This window comes from Hipposideros armiger, unplaced genomic scaffold (genome assembly GCF_001890085.2).
Source record: "Hipposideros armiger isolate ML-2016 unplaced genomic scaffold, ASM189008v1 scaffold_220, whole genome shotgun sequence".
Lineage (NCBI taxonomy): Eukaryota > Metazoa > Chordata > Mammalia > Chiroptera > Hipposideridae > Hipposideros > Hipposideros armiger.
In genome coordinates, this window is record NW_017731570.1 from 2,184,053 (window position 1) to 2,196,381 (window position 12,329).

The following is a 12,329-nucleotide window of genomic DNA, read 5'->3' on the forward strand; positions in this document are numbered from 1 at the left end:
AAAGATATGGCTCCTTAAATGCCAGTCTTATTAAATTACAACACTTACTCCTGACTTTTAAAAAATCTGTTAACAAAATAGGAGTAGAGGGAAACTTCCTAGAGATATATATATAGCTCAAAACAAAAGTCAGCATCACATTTCAGGAGAAGTATTGGAGTATTTGACATCAGTATAAGGTAAGAATGACTCTAGATATCACAATTGTTTAACATTATTCAGGAAGCATTTGCCATCCAATGAGACAAATTAAAAATTTTTTTCTGCCAACTGGAAAGGAAGAGGAAGTGAAATTTTATTAACTTGCAGATGATGTGATTATATGTCTGGAAAAATTCCTCCTCGTAAAAAAATAAGATCTGAAAAGCTATTAGGACCAGCAGGACAGTTTTATAACATTAATCAACATTAATAAAAGAAGTTATAAGTCAACAGCTTATTTATGCATACACACACCCAAAAAACCATGAAAATATGATGGTGATCCAGCCGACATAAATGATTATAAAACCTTTCTTTCACTTTGTCACATTCCCTCTTCTCTGCCTGCATGAATTTTGGTGGAATGCTTGAAATGCACAGCATAGCTCTAACCAAACAGGTACTTATCTTGCCTTGGCTCAACCATCTCTGCTGACTGGGAACCCATCTCCTGAAACTGTTCACTCCCCATTCACCTGGGCAAGCCCAGTAGGTCCCTCCCTTTGCTAGCACAGCGAAAGGAGATGCATCTTCCAAGATGTGACCCCTCAGTAACAGGGCTGACCAGGCTGATGTATACACGTGGTCTCATCATCACGTATTTGTGCTGGCCCGCATGCTGTTCCTCCCACAGACTAAGCACTTTCCTGCCCCTGAGCCTTTGCATGTGTTGTCCCTTCTGCCTACCAGGATTTTCTCTGAGAAAACTGCAGGGCTTGCTCTCTGAACATCAGGTCTGTACTCATATATCCTCTCAGAAAAAAATTCCCCCCATCTCCCTATCTAAAATTCTACATCTTACTCTCCATGCTTTTATTCTATTGTATTTTATTTTTCCTCATAGCACACTACACCAGCTAATGTTACTTCATACATTTGTCTGTTTATAGTCTGTCTCTCCCACCAGAAGGTAAACTCCTTCAAGGCAGGGACCACTATGTCTGTTTCATTCACTGATGTATGCCCCCACTCCTAACACAGCCCCAGACACACAGAAGGGGATCAAAAAATGTTGGTTGGTTGGATGGATTCCTTCAGTCCCCAGATCCCATCTCAAGTCTACTGCTTGAATATTTTGCATTTATTTCTACCTTTCCCATTGATATCCAAGCTACCTACCTACTCATTCTCAATAGGCATTTACTACCTTCAACGCGTCTCTCCTGGATGGCTACAATACTCTTAGCTGGTCTCTTAGCCCCAAGTTTGGTCTCCCCCCCAAGTCTTTTTCCCCACTCCATCCAGAGGTCTTTACTCAAAATGTAAATTTGACCATGCTGCTCCCCTATTTAAAATGTCTCAGTGGCCTCCCAGGGCCCATAGTACAATCTAAGCTCTTCACTATCAAGGCTCGCAGGGCTCACTCAGTCCTCCCAGCCCAGACACTTCCCAGCCTCTTGTCATTCCATGATCCAGCCACACTGAGCTGCTGTTGCCTCTTTCCGCACACCATGTTCTCTCTGGCCTCAGGGCCTTTGCATATGCTTCCACGTGGTTCATTCTTTACCTACCCTTCATGTATGCTTCCATTTTCTGACTATTACCTCTTCAGGGAAATGGTAGGTCCACCCCAAAGTTCCCATAGCTCCTCACACTTCTCTGTTGTACACTCACCCCCCTGGGATTGGCATGTTTAGGTCTGTTCCCTCCAGATTATAAGGTTCACAAGAGCCAGCTTGTGCCATTCACAGCACCTGGCACAGTGCCTGGCAGCAAGATAGATAGATTTCCTTGACTTTCATTTAAATCATGACTTCTTTGCCATTGCACCTTCTACAAATTGGCACAGGGTTAATTTCTTTGTGTCACATCTGACACTACTTTTGGCACCTTGACTCACCATTCATACTCCCTTGAGACAACAACAGCATATACGGACATGTTCACACTTGCGTGCGTGCACACACATGCTTGGAGCATCTGTGACTCTTCAAAACTCCCCTTCCACCATGACATTCTAACCTCAAGGAGGTCTTATTTTTCTACCTGAATACTATAAACATAGTCCTGGAGACTGCTACATCAAGCACACTCTAGCCAAACTTGACTTGGGTCTATTTAAAAAGAGAGATGCTAAAAAACATACAAAAAACAAAAAAGTGTGAAGCTGGCCTCTAGATGGCTGCTCACGGCGGCTCTTGGCAGCTCATGCTGGCTGCTGACCACACACAGTAGCTTACGGCGCCCACTGCAGCCCCATTGCAGCCTACGCCGACGCCGTCGACTCACAGCAGCCTAGCTCCAGGTCGAGCTGTTGTTCACCATCTTAGCTGTAGAGGGCAGTGTCACTGGCCCTCATGTGGGATCCGAACCGGGGCCCTGCTGCTCAGAGCTGGCGTCCCAAGCCAGCTCTTAAACAACGCGCCACTCGGCCGGCCCCAAACTTGTTTCTGTAATTAAAAATAAAAACAAAACCTGCGCTCTGTTTAGAGTGAGAGAGCGTTTTTTATTATAAAGGTTTTTCCTTCCCAATACGTGTTAGAATTATGGTCAATATACCATCTGTATCGGATCTAAATGAAAACATAATGCAGTATGTGGTCTTAACCAGGTGTCAATTCAGTGTCAACAGCCATCGGTCATCCTGACCTTGGGGATGATGTCACCAGTGAGGTCATGTCACTAGAAATGCTGTTCCTGGACCTACTCCAGCCTCTGGACTTCACTGAACATTCACGGAAGAGATGGGATGGAGGAACACCGTATCGCGAGGACACACTCAGACAAATCCAGAACAAGGATCTGACTCTTCAAACCCCAATATCATGGAGGGCAGAAACAAGGGAAGGCCCTGTTCTGGACTGAGGGAGACAGAGAGACCTGACAACCAAATGCAATGCTTCAGCTAAGAATGGTGCCTGGATGGGTGGGTGGGGGTGGAGAGAAGGGGAAAAAGCTGTAAAAGGTGCTTTGGAACAACTGAGCAACTGTGACTATGGACTGGATATTAGAAGATATTCTAAAATTATTGTTAATTTACAGAGGTGGATAATAGTAGGTGATGATGTGGGAGAATGTCGTTATTTTTCAGGGTTATAGGCCAAAGTGTTTAGCAGTAAAGTGTCTGGATGTCTGCAATTTGTTTTCAAACGGTTCAGGAGGAAAAAAGTGTCTATGTATATACACACACACACACACACACACACACACACACACACACACACAGACATCAGATGAGGCAAAACATTCAAATAAAATCTAGGTGAAGGAAATACTATTCTGTAGGTTTGAAATTTTTCCAAATATACATTTGGGTAGAAAAATACAATGTAAAATCTAGTTCCTTTGAGAATACGTTATAAGAAAAAGGTAAAGAACACAAAGAAAGGGGTTGTTAGGTGTTTAACAAGTAATTAGAATTCCAGTTGCTCAGAACTTAAAATATACTTACTCTCCACAAGTAAAATATGGTCTTTACAATAATAGTAGTTTTATGATTTTTTTTTCACTTTCCACAAATGGGAAAGTGTGCCCTCTGCCTGGGATGCTCACCTTTCCCCAAGGAAAGTATTCCCAAATTTCACTGGAGAGAGGAAACCCCCCTTCAATTTGCTTTGGGAAGTAGAAGACAGGTTATTAAAACTCATCCACAACTCCATCTCTGTAACCTAACAACATTCTGTCCGTGTGATTATGAGGCTAACAGCGGACTTCTCCACTAATGAAAACCCCTGTAGGGGCAGGGGCAGCATGAAGTTCCCGCTCACTCACTCTTAGTACAGTACACACAGTAGTCACTCGATACATATTTGTTAAGTGAATATTTTATAGCCCTTTAGAAGAGTGCATATGAAGATAACAAGAAATGACAGACACGAATGAGAAGAAGTATGATCAAACTGCTATGATTACAAAAGTGAAAACTAAAAATTGGCTAAAAAAACCCAAAACACCCAAACGACCATCAAAACTAAAACAGTAGCTATGGGGGGTGGGGGTGGGGTGGGGTGAGAAAATGAGTTGCCATGAAAAAATCCTATAAATAGGGTAGGTACACCAAAGAGATGAGGACTATAGTGACTTGGGGGTAAGGGGACAGTAAGTAAAGCAAGAAGGGAAGTCAGGAAATGGTGAAAACTTTTCTCACTTGTTCAAATTTACAGATGGGAACAAAGTCCTCAGTCCTAACATGAGGACAACCTGGACAAAAGACAACTGGGCATTGACTCCACCCAATTAATTGCCATCATTCAAGGCTACATACAGGACACCCAGGTTCTAACTCCACCTTTGCTACTTACTCACTGTGTAACCCCCAGGCACAGCACCCCTCTGGGCAGTTTCCTCACCAGCAAAATGAGAGGGTGGGTCTAAAGTAGCAATAGATCACATCCAACAGAGTATTAAAGCCACAGAAATCTAAAGTACAATATATTAAATACAGACAATAATGTTGTACTATAAGTATGCGATGTGATATCATTACAACGGCAACCATATTGCAACATATAAATGTATCAAAGTAACATGCTATTCACCTTAAATATACACATTGTTACATGTCAAATTTATCCAGTAAAAAGAAAGGTCACGTCCAATGATTCTATTCAAAGAACCAAAGAAATTGCTGTTTCCTTCTTTCAATTGCTTGCAATTTCTTAGGTTTCTACAAGTAATTTGTTATTCCTTTTTGAAATAAAGAAAAGATTTAGATTCTCTTAAAGCGGTTTAAAAAAAAAGTTTTTAAACAGATCAGAATATTCCATCCCACTCTTGGCCATGGATCCTGAGTGGAAGAGTTGGGAGACAGTGTTAGTTGTAAAACTTCAAAGCTATGAAACATCTTCACTATTTTACATTTACATCATGCTCTAGAGTTCACCAAGGAATTTCATGCTGTCCAGTTGCACCCGCTCACTTCAGAGATGAGGAAACTGCACTCAGAGGAGCGGCTAACACAGCCGTGTGCTGAAGCCATCTCTCGCTGGGAGAGCCGATGGGTCACATCTCAGTGACTTTGCATTAGTCAGCTAAACCTAGCTATGGTGAGAGCACTTACACCGTGAAAATAGGCAAACACTACAAATTTGAACCACCCCCCCCCCGCCCCAGTAGCCAATGTACTCTCACCCTTCCCTTAATATTAGCCCCAAAGCAAGACTTGATGAAAGGCCTCCCTCCTGCCCATTCAGGGTTCCGTTCACCCTGTTTCCACTTCCTGTTTAGTTCCCGGCCTATAAAACCTAAACTAGACTACAAAGCCCTCCAGGGTAGAGACCCTGTTAGACTGTTATCAGGCCCAGCCTGTCCTAGTCACAGATCCATCCCTGAGCCCAGCACAGTGTCTGACACACAGCAGGCCCTCGATCAGCACCCAACCTAAAAGACGCTGGCTCCTGCTCGGACTGTGCACAGCCCATACAAGGCTGCACAGGGCTGGGAGAAAAGCCACATTCAGCTCCAGACCCAGCAGGGAGCCCAGGGAAAGCCTTAACCCCAGTTCCAGTGCTCTTCTCCCACTCCAAGAACAAATACCTCAAGACTCTCCCCATCTACACCCTAGCAGAACACCCCAGACAAAACCAGTGCTTCATAAATGCATCTTGCTCATTCTGTACCTAGGCAGGCCCCGTGAGTACATCGACCATCAGGGTTCACAGGCTCCACCTCCACCCTCACACAGCTCTCCAAGCCTGGTTCTTGGCCCTCGGAGTTGAAAAGGTTGATTTACCTCCAGGCAAAGTGCCACTCTATTGCCTGGCAGGAATTTTCTATCAGATTCCCCAGGAGGGAGACTGACGCACATGGTCTACACCCAGCAGAGCTCAGCATTATGACAGGTGCTGCATTTCCCATGCCACCATTTGTCCACAGGGCAGGGGCCGAGTGAGCATCCTCTGCTAGATGAGTGTGGGCCAGAGACAAAGTCCTCAAAGACACTTTTTTCCTACAGCTGTATCCTGGTGTCACCTCAGAGTGCTGTGTCCTTTCGAGTCCCTCCAGCGTGTGTGTTTTTAGACATTTTCTGGGTACACACTGTGTGTCAAGCCCTGCTGAGCCCTTCTTTAAGCCCTGCTTGTCTCCCATTACATATATTCACCTCCCCGTTTAGGCTGGAAGCAGAGGCCACGTCCAACTGTGTCCTTCAGGGTGCCTGACAGAGTGCTGAGCACATGGCAGATACTCAAATAATACCTGAATGATTTTTATCAAAGTGATCATCATGCCTTAGGGATGGCCCGAGGAAAGTAAAGGGCATGCATTCTGACAGCTCCTCTTTGGTTCTGTGGTTGGTGGGAGAATGATTTACAGGCTAATATCAGACTACACATGCTGGGTATCAGCCAGGTGCCCAGGGACCACAAGCTAAGCATTTCTTGCCACACTGAACATTCACATCAACTTTACGGCCTAAGCACCACTGTTAATCACAGATGGCAAATTGAGACTTGGAAAACTTCAACGACTGGGCCAAGATCTTCATCACTCTCTCTAACACCTTCCTGGTAGCTCCCTCTTGTCACTAGGGCCACCCTATGAGAAGGAGGCTGCCTGGAATTAGGGACATGCTGATGGGCTCCCAATGAGTATAGAAGGCCACCCTCTGGCACCTCACAGGGATCACCTTGGCTGTAGCCCAGCCCACCCCCTGCACCCCCGCAAAACATTTTCCCATTCTGCAGAGGGGCTTTGAGCTCCCATCTGCAGGGAGGTGGTGAGAAGCAGGGGGGTGGTGAGAAGGCCAGGGGCTTTCTCCCTTGAGAGTGTCAAAGACACAGGTTTAAGTCTGAACCCTACAATTACCTGTGACATTGGGCAGGTACTTAAAACGATTTCCTCATCTACAAAATAGAGGTAAATGATGTATATTCTACTCAGCTGCTGTGACGTTTGGAGCCAATGTATATAAAAAGCCCCTTAGGAGTTGCCCAGAATGAGCAGATATTATTGCAATTTGCTGTGCAGAGAATTAGCCTGACAGGCTCACTTGAAGGTCTTTTTTCAGTGGCTTCACAGCAGATCTTCCAAGACACTGTCCTAATTAATGTCTTTGGCCAGTATAAGAATGGATTAAAGACTTGGTTTGGTGGGAACAAAAAACAAAGCAGAACATGGGTTCAGGAGACTGGGTCTAGGCTCTTCATTCCTTGCTACAGGACCACCATCCGGCCCTCTGCCTCTCAAACGCTCAGTTTCCCATCTACAAAATAATATCACTTCCCTCACGGGGTCTTCATATGTCTCAAATAAGATTGTGTGCACTCATTAAATTACTTTAACAGTAATTTAATAATAAACTGTCTATGGGGGTATGCCAATGGATAAAATAAGGAACCTGTTCTGTTTCCATCTGTATTCAACAAATGTTTAGTGAGTAACTACTATATCCTTGCATTGCCCTGAGGAATCAATGAGAGGACACACAGACCCTGTCAGCCCTCATGGGGCTTACAGTTGTTTTAAACAATATACCTAAAATTTTAGGATTGAAAGGAAACTCATCAATCAAACAATCCCTTTCTTTTAAGCCAATGAGAAATCTGAGGGTGAAGTGAAGAGACGTGCTCAAGGTTACACAGCCAGGAAGAGGCGAGGACAGGATTTGCACAGCAGTTTTTCAATTTGTAGTCCAGTGTTCTTGGCACAGGAGAATTTATGCCTGAATGAAAACCTTTATGAAGATACCTGACGCTCCCACTGTTCTCAACTCATTCACCAGTAGGCTTATGACAGGAATTGGATGACCTCTTCCATCTTTTGCCTACAATAACACTTTTACATTCTTAATGAAAAAAAAAATGCTAACGTTGGATTTAAAAATCCAACATCCTTTCTGTCCTAGGCACATCACCAAGCATTGGGAGGAAGCTTCAAGGTCTCCCAGTCCAGCATGTTCCCAGTGTGACCTGTGCAACAGCAGGTGTGGGGGGCTGCACACTCTACCTCTTGAGGGACCCCTCCATGCACACTGGCCTTTTATAGGCTCTGTTGAGCCACATTTAACTGAGCTTAAGCCAGCAGTGCCCAACAAGTTTGGTGACAGGCCCTGTTTTTTTCCCCTGAAATACCTACTGGTGTTTGGAGGAAACCATGTTCTAAGGAGCACACTGTGGGAAATGCTGATAGAATCCCCAAGAAGTCACCTTGGAAAGGTGAAATGCCTTGCCCCAGGTCACAGGGCCGGTGAATCGAGCATTAAGGTTACAGCCTCAGGTCACGAGTAGTTGGTTATACTCTCCCTTTTGTTGGGTTTCCAGCTTCTCAAGGTCAGCAGCTGAACTTGTGGAGGGTAGAGGAAGTGGAGCAGGTCCCTATGGGCAGTGAACAGAGACTAATAAAAAATCAGCGACCAAAACGGCTCTGGCCTAAGGCCGAGATAGAAGCTGATAAGCAGATCAAGAAGAGAACAACTAAGGACAAACAGGGAAACTGGTGGCTGTAAAGGTGGTACATACAAATCGCCTACCCCTGGAGCATGAAAATGGAACAGGACTCTAAGGCAAACCTCAGCTTTGGATACAGGCCTTCATGTTGCCATCTAAAAATCACTCTGTTTTCTAGCCAATTCAATCCACCAAAAGCCGCTCACGGGACTGAGAGCCTACTGTGTGCTGGGCCCTGCACCAGACGAGACGACACCTTACAGGTAAAGTCTAGCAGAGCTGACACAGAGGAGGGGCTCAAAACACACTGGAATAAATGAGCGAGCCAGAGAAGCTCTTTATTTTCATAAAAGAGGCATACACATTTGTACAATCTGAGAGTACAAGGCCCTGCCAGAAAAACCGAATCCCTTCTTTGAGCCTTTTTCTGTTGTTTTGGGCTGCTGAGCAATGATGGGATATTAATTGAATGAATAAATGAATGAACCAATGAATGAACCAATGAATGAATCAATGACCAAACGAAGGAAAGAACTTAATCCTTTCCACTTCTCCAGCATGGGCTGAGTCTTAACTGTCTACCCATTTCACCACAAGTCCATTTATGGGAAGGATTTACAAAAAAGGCACGGAGTTCTCCCCTCAAAATTCTCCCCTTTGCGCATCAGAAATTTGCCTGCCTAACTCCATTGCTGCACAGCTGAGGAAACTGAGGCACAGAGAAGTGATATTATTCACCCACGGTCACTGATGGCAACAGAAAGCTGTACTCCCTGGGGGCTTAATCGTCTAGAAACCCTGTGTTCTTGTGAGTTAGCAACCAGAAATAGAAGTGACAGGTAATGGCTGCTCAGTCAGCAAATGTTGCAGGAATGGTCTCCTCACAACAAAGTCTCTTGTTTAAAAGACAAAATGTCTACAAATCACTGGAGCAAAACTGTGTTCCCACAGAGGGGAGTGAGGTCTGCGGGCAGGGTTTCCAGGGAGCCCCACTCCTCAGGAAAATATTTGGCCCCAGGCGAGCTGAGGTCCTTCTCACTGGCAGGCTTTGTCACATCATCTCACCTCAGGAATCCAGGCCCAACCTTTTTCTTTACTCAACTCCCTTTACTCATCAGTCCAGAAATATTAGTGAGCACCTACTATGTGTCAGACACTGGGTAAGGGACAGTGAACAAAACAGGCAAGAGCTGGCCCCATGGAATTCACAGTCCAGTAGATGAGGAGGTAGATACTAAAAAGATAAAAACATATAGGATGAGAAACTGGGTCAACTGATTACCATTTCTGAAACATAAGTCTGCTCCTATCAATCTCCTGATAGAAAAATTTTCCTAGGTTCCTAAATCTATGTAGGAATAAAAATAAACAGGAACAAAAACAGCTGCCTTTATTAGGTGCTTACTATATGCCAGGTGCTTTACTGTAATTAACTCAGGACATGCCCCAACAGCCCACTGCAGGAGATACTATTACTGTCCCCATTAACCACTGAAGGATTGAAGTTTTCCACTTAACCATTGCTCGTAGTGTGTGTAACTGCCTCCCTCTTCAACCCCCCAAGACTCTGAATTCCCTAAGAAGTCATATCTTACCCATCTTTGTATCCTTGGTACACACAATAGTATTCAATAAATGCCCACTGAATGAATAATCAATTGATTGATCGATAGACTAGTTTCCCTTGAGGTACTACTTGCCTGTTAATACGCTCCAGTTTTGGAATGAGAGCTGATTGGTCTCCTCATAATCACATGAGAGGTATCTGTGATGTTGTGCAAAGAGCCAGAGCCAGACCCCAGAGACTGGTGACGGGGGCTTGCCTCGGTGTGTGTTTGAACCATCATTTCATCACTCTAGGCCTGACTGCTTAAAACTGTAATGATGAAGAAGCAAGAAATGATCCAACAAGCCTAGGGTCTCTTCTAACTCAAGATCTGTATGTCTCTGAAACACAACAGGGAGGGAGGTGCTCGGGAAGGCCTTTGAAACTGCACTCTGCCTGCTTTTAGAATGAGCTCCCAAGTTAAACGTTTTAGGGTAGGGTCCTCATCAGGTCTATTGGGGACAAGTGAAGAACTTCCTCTCCCTCCACAGCTTGGTGTGTGTATTTATCCTGATAAAGTAGATTTCCTCCCCATGATAAATATGCTCAACCCGAAAACCTCTTTTCCAGAGAAGTGTTTTGGATGAATGCGGGTGACACTGCCACCCCCAACTGGACACCAGAACAGAGGGGCTGGTGTTATGCCCCATGTTCGTATGCTGGGTGGGGACAAAACCCCAAACTACCACTCTCAACTCCACACTGTCCTCTGGGAAGATCACGGATGCAGAATAACAACTGAGAGTGATCAAGGCAGCCGCAAACATGGCATGATGGCTCCACAGCTGTGTCCGCAAGGAGAACTCATCACTCGGCAAGTGTGGGTCTGTCACTTAAAGTGAGGACAATGGCTAGGAGCTGGGATCCACATCAAGACAGAGTTTTTGTTGTTATTCTTTTTTGTTGTTTGGTTTGGTTTTGAAAGAATTTCTGTCCTAATGTCGCCTAATGGCCATAATGGGGGTTAACAATACAACTTCCTACCTTAAAGGGCCATTGTGAGAATTAAATAAGTAAGCTAAGTAACCCACACAGAGCCTGATACTCACATTGTTGTTGCCTTGATGGTAACGGTGGTGGTGGTGATGGTGGTAGATAAAACAACCTAAGTAGGGAAATCCAACCAAAGGCTCTTCAAAACCACCTCCGGGATTGAAAGAGAAGTAGTTAATCCTGGGACAACCTCTCCTGTAAGAGCATACTTGGATTCTTTTCAGAAGAAAAAACGAAGTGGCACCCACTGCTGCGAAGGACCAAGGCTGCCCAGATGCCCTGGGCCTCAGGATATAGGTCACTGGGTCTTTGTAAGGACAGAGGCTGGCCAGGGCCATTAGGAGATGAAACCTGGTCACAGAGAGACCTGTGAAGAACTTCCCCAAGTAAAGAGAAGGGGGAGGAAGTTACAATCATGGAAAGATACCCTTGTTCACCCACAGACTGGCAAAAGTGAAAAAGCAACAAGAACGGAGGTGCAGCAAGAGGGCAGGCAAACAGGAAATCTGGTAGCCTGTTGACAAGTAGTGCTCTCTAGAGGACGATTTGGCAATATTTACTAAGATCTTAAATGCATACACAGGATGACCCAACAGCTCCACTCCTCAGTAACCACCTAAGACAACTGTCTGTCCATGTGCTCGGGAGGCATACATCAGAAAGTGCATCACAACAGTGTTATAAGGGCATAAAACACTGTGTCATAAGGGAACCTATCTACCCACCACCAACAGGAAAACAGCTGGATAAACAGGGTAATTCCCATACTATGGATACACTATTCACTTCGCTGCAACATAAAAACAAGATAGATTCACATTACTGTCTTGAAAACATTTTAAGACCTTATTAAATTATCTTAAAAGGTTACAAAATAGACCGACCAGCATAATATGACAGCCTGTATTTAAAGAACAGAAAGAAAGAAAACAGAAAGGAAGGAAGGAAAGAACAACTTTTTCTCCATGTACATAGGCATGTAGAGAAAGTTCTAGAAGGAAATGCACAAAAGTAGATCACAGTGGTTACTTCTGGGAAAGGCAGAAGTGGGGTAGGGGGTCTGGAAATAAAATTTGGAGAGGAGGGTCAATGGGGACTTCACTTTTATTTTTAATTAGGAAACTGGTACCCATGCATTTCTAGGGCATTAAAATTAAATTAATAATTTCTTTTCAAAGCAAAATAGAAGAGGAGATGGAAGGAAG

At 44.5% G+C, this 12,329-nt stretch overlaps 1 protein-coding gene across 7 annotated transcripts in view; it reads right to left on the minus strand.

The window, feature by feature from the left end:
* The window catches only part of ARHGEF3 (Rho guanine nucleotide exchange factor 3), a 306,647-nt gene that overhangs the window by 255,546 nt on the left and 38,772 nt on the right, over positions 1-12,329 (minus strand). The window lies entirely within an intron of this gene.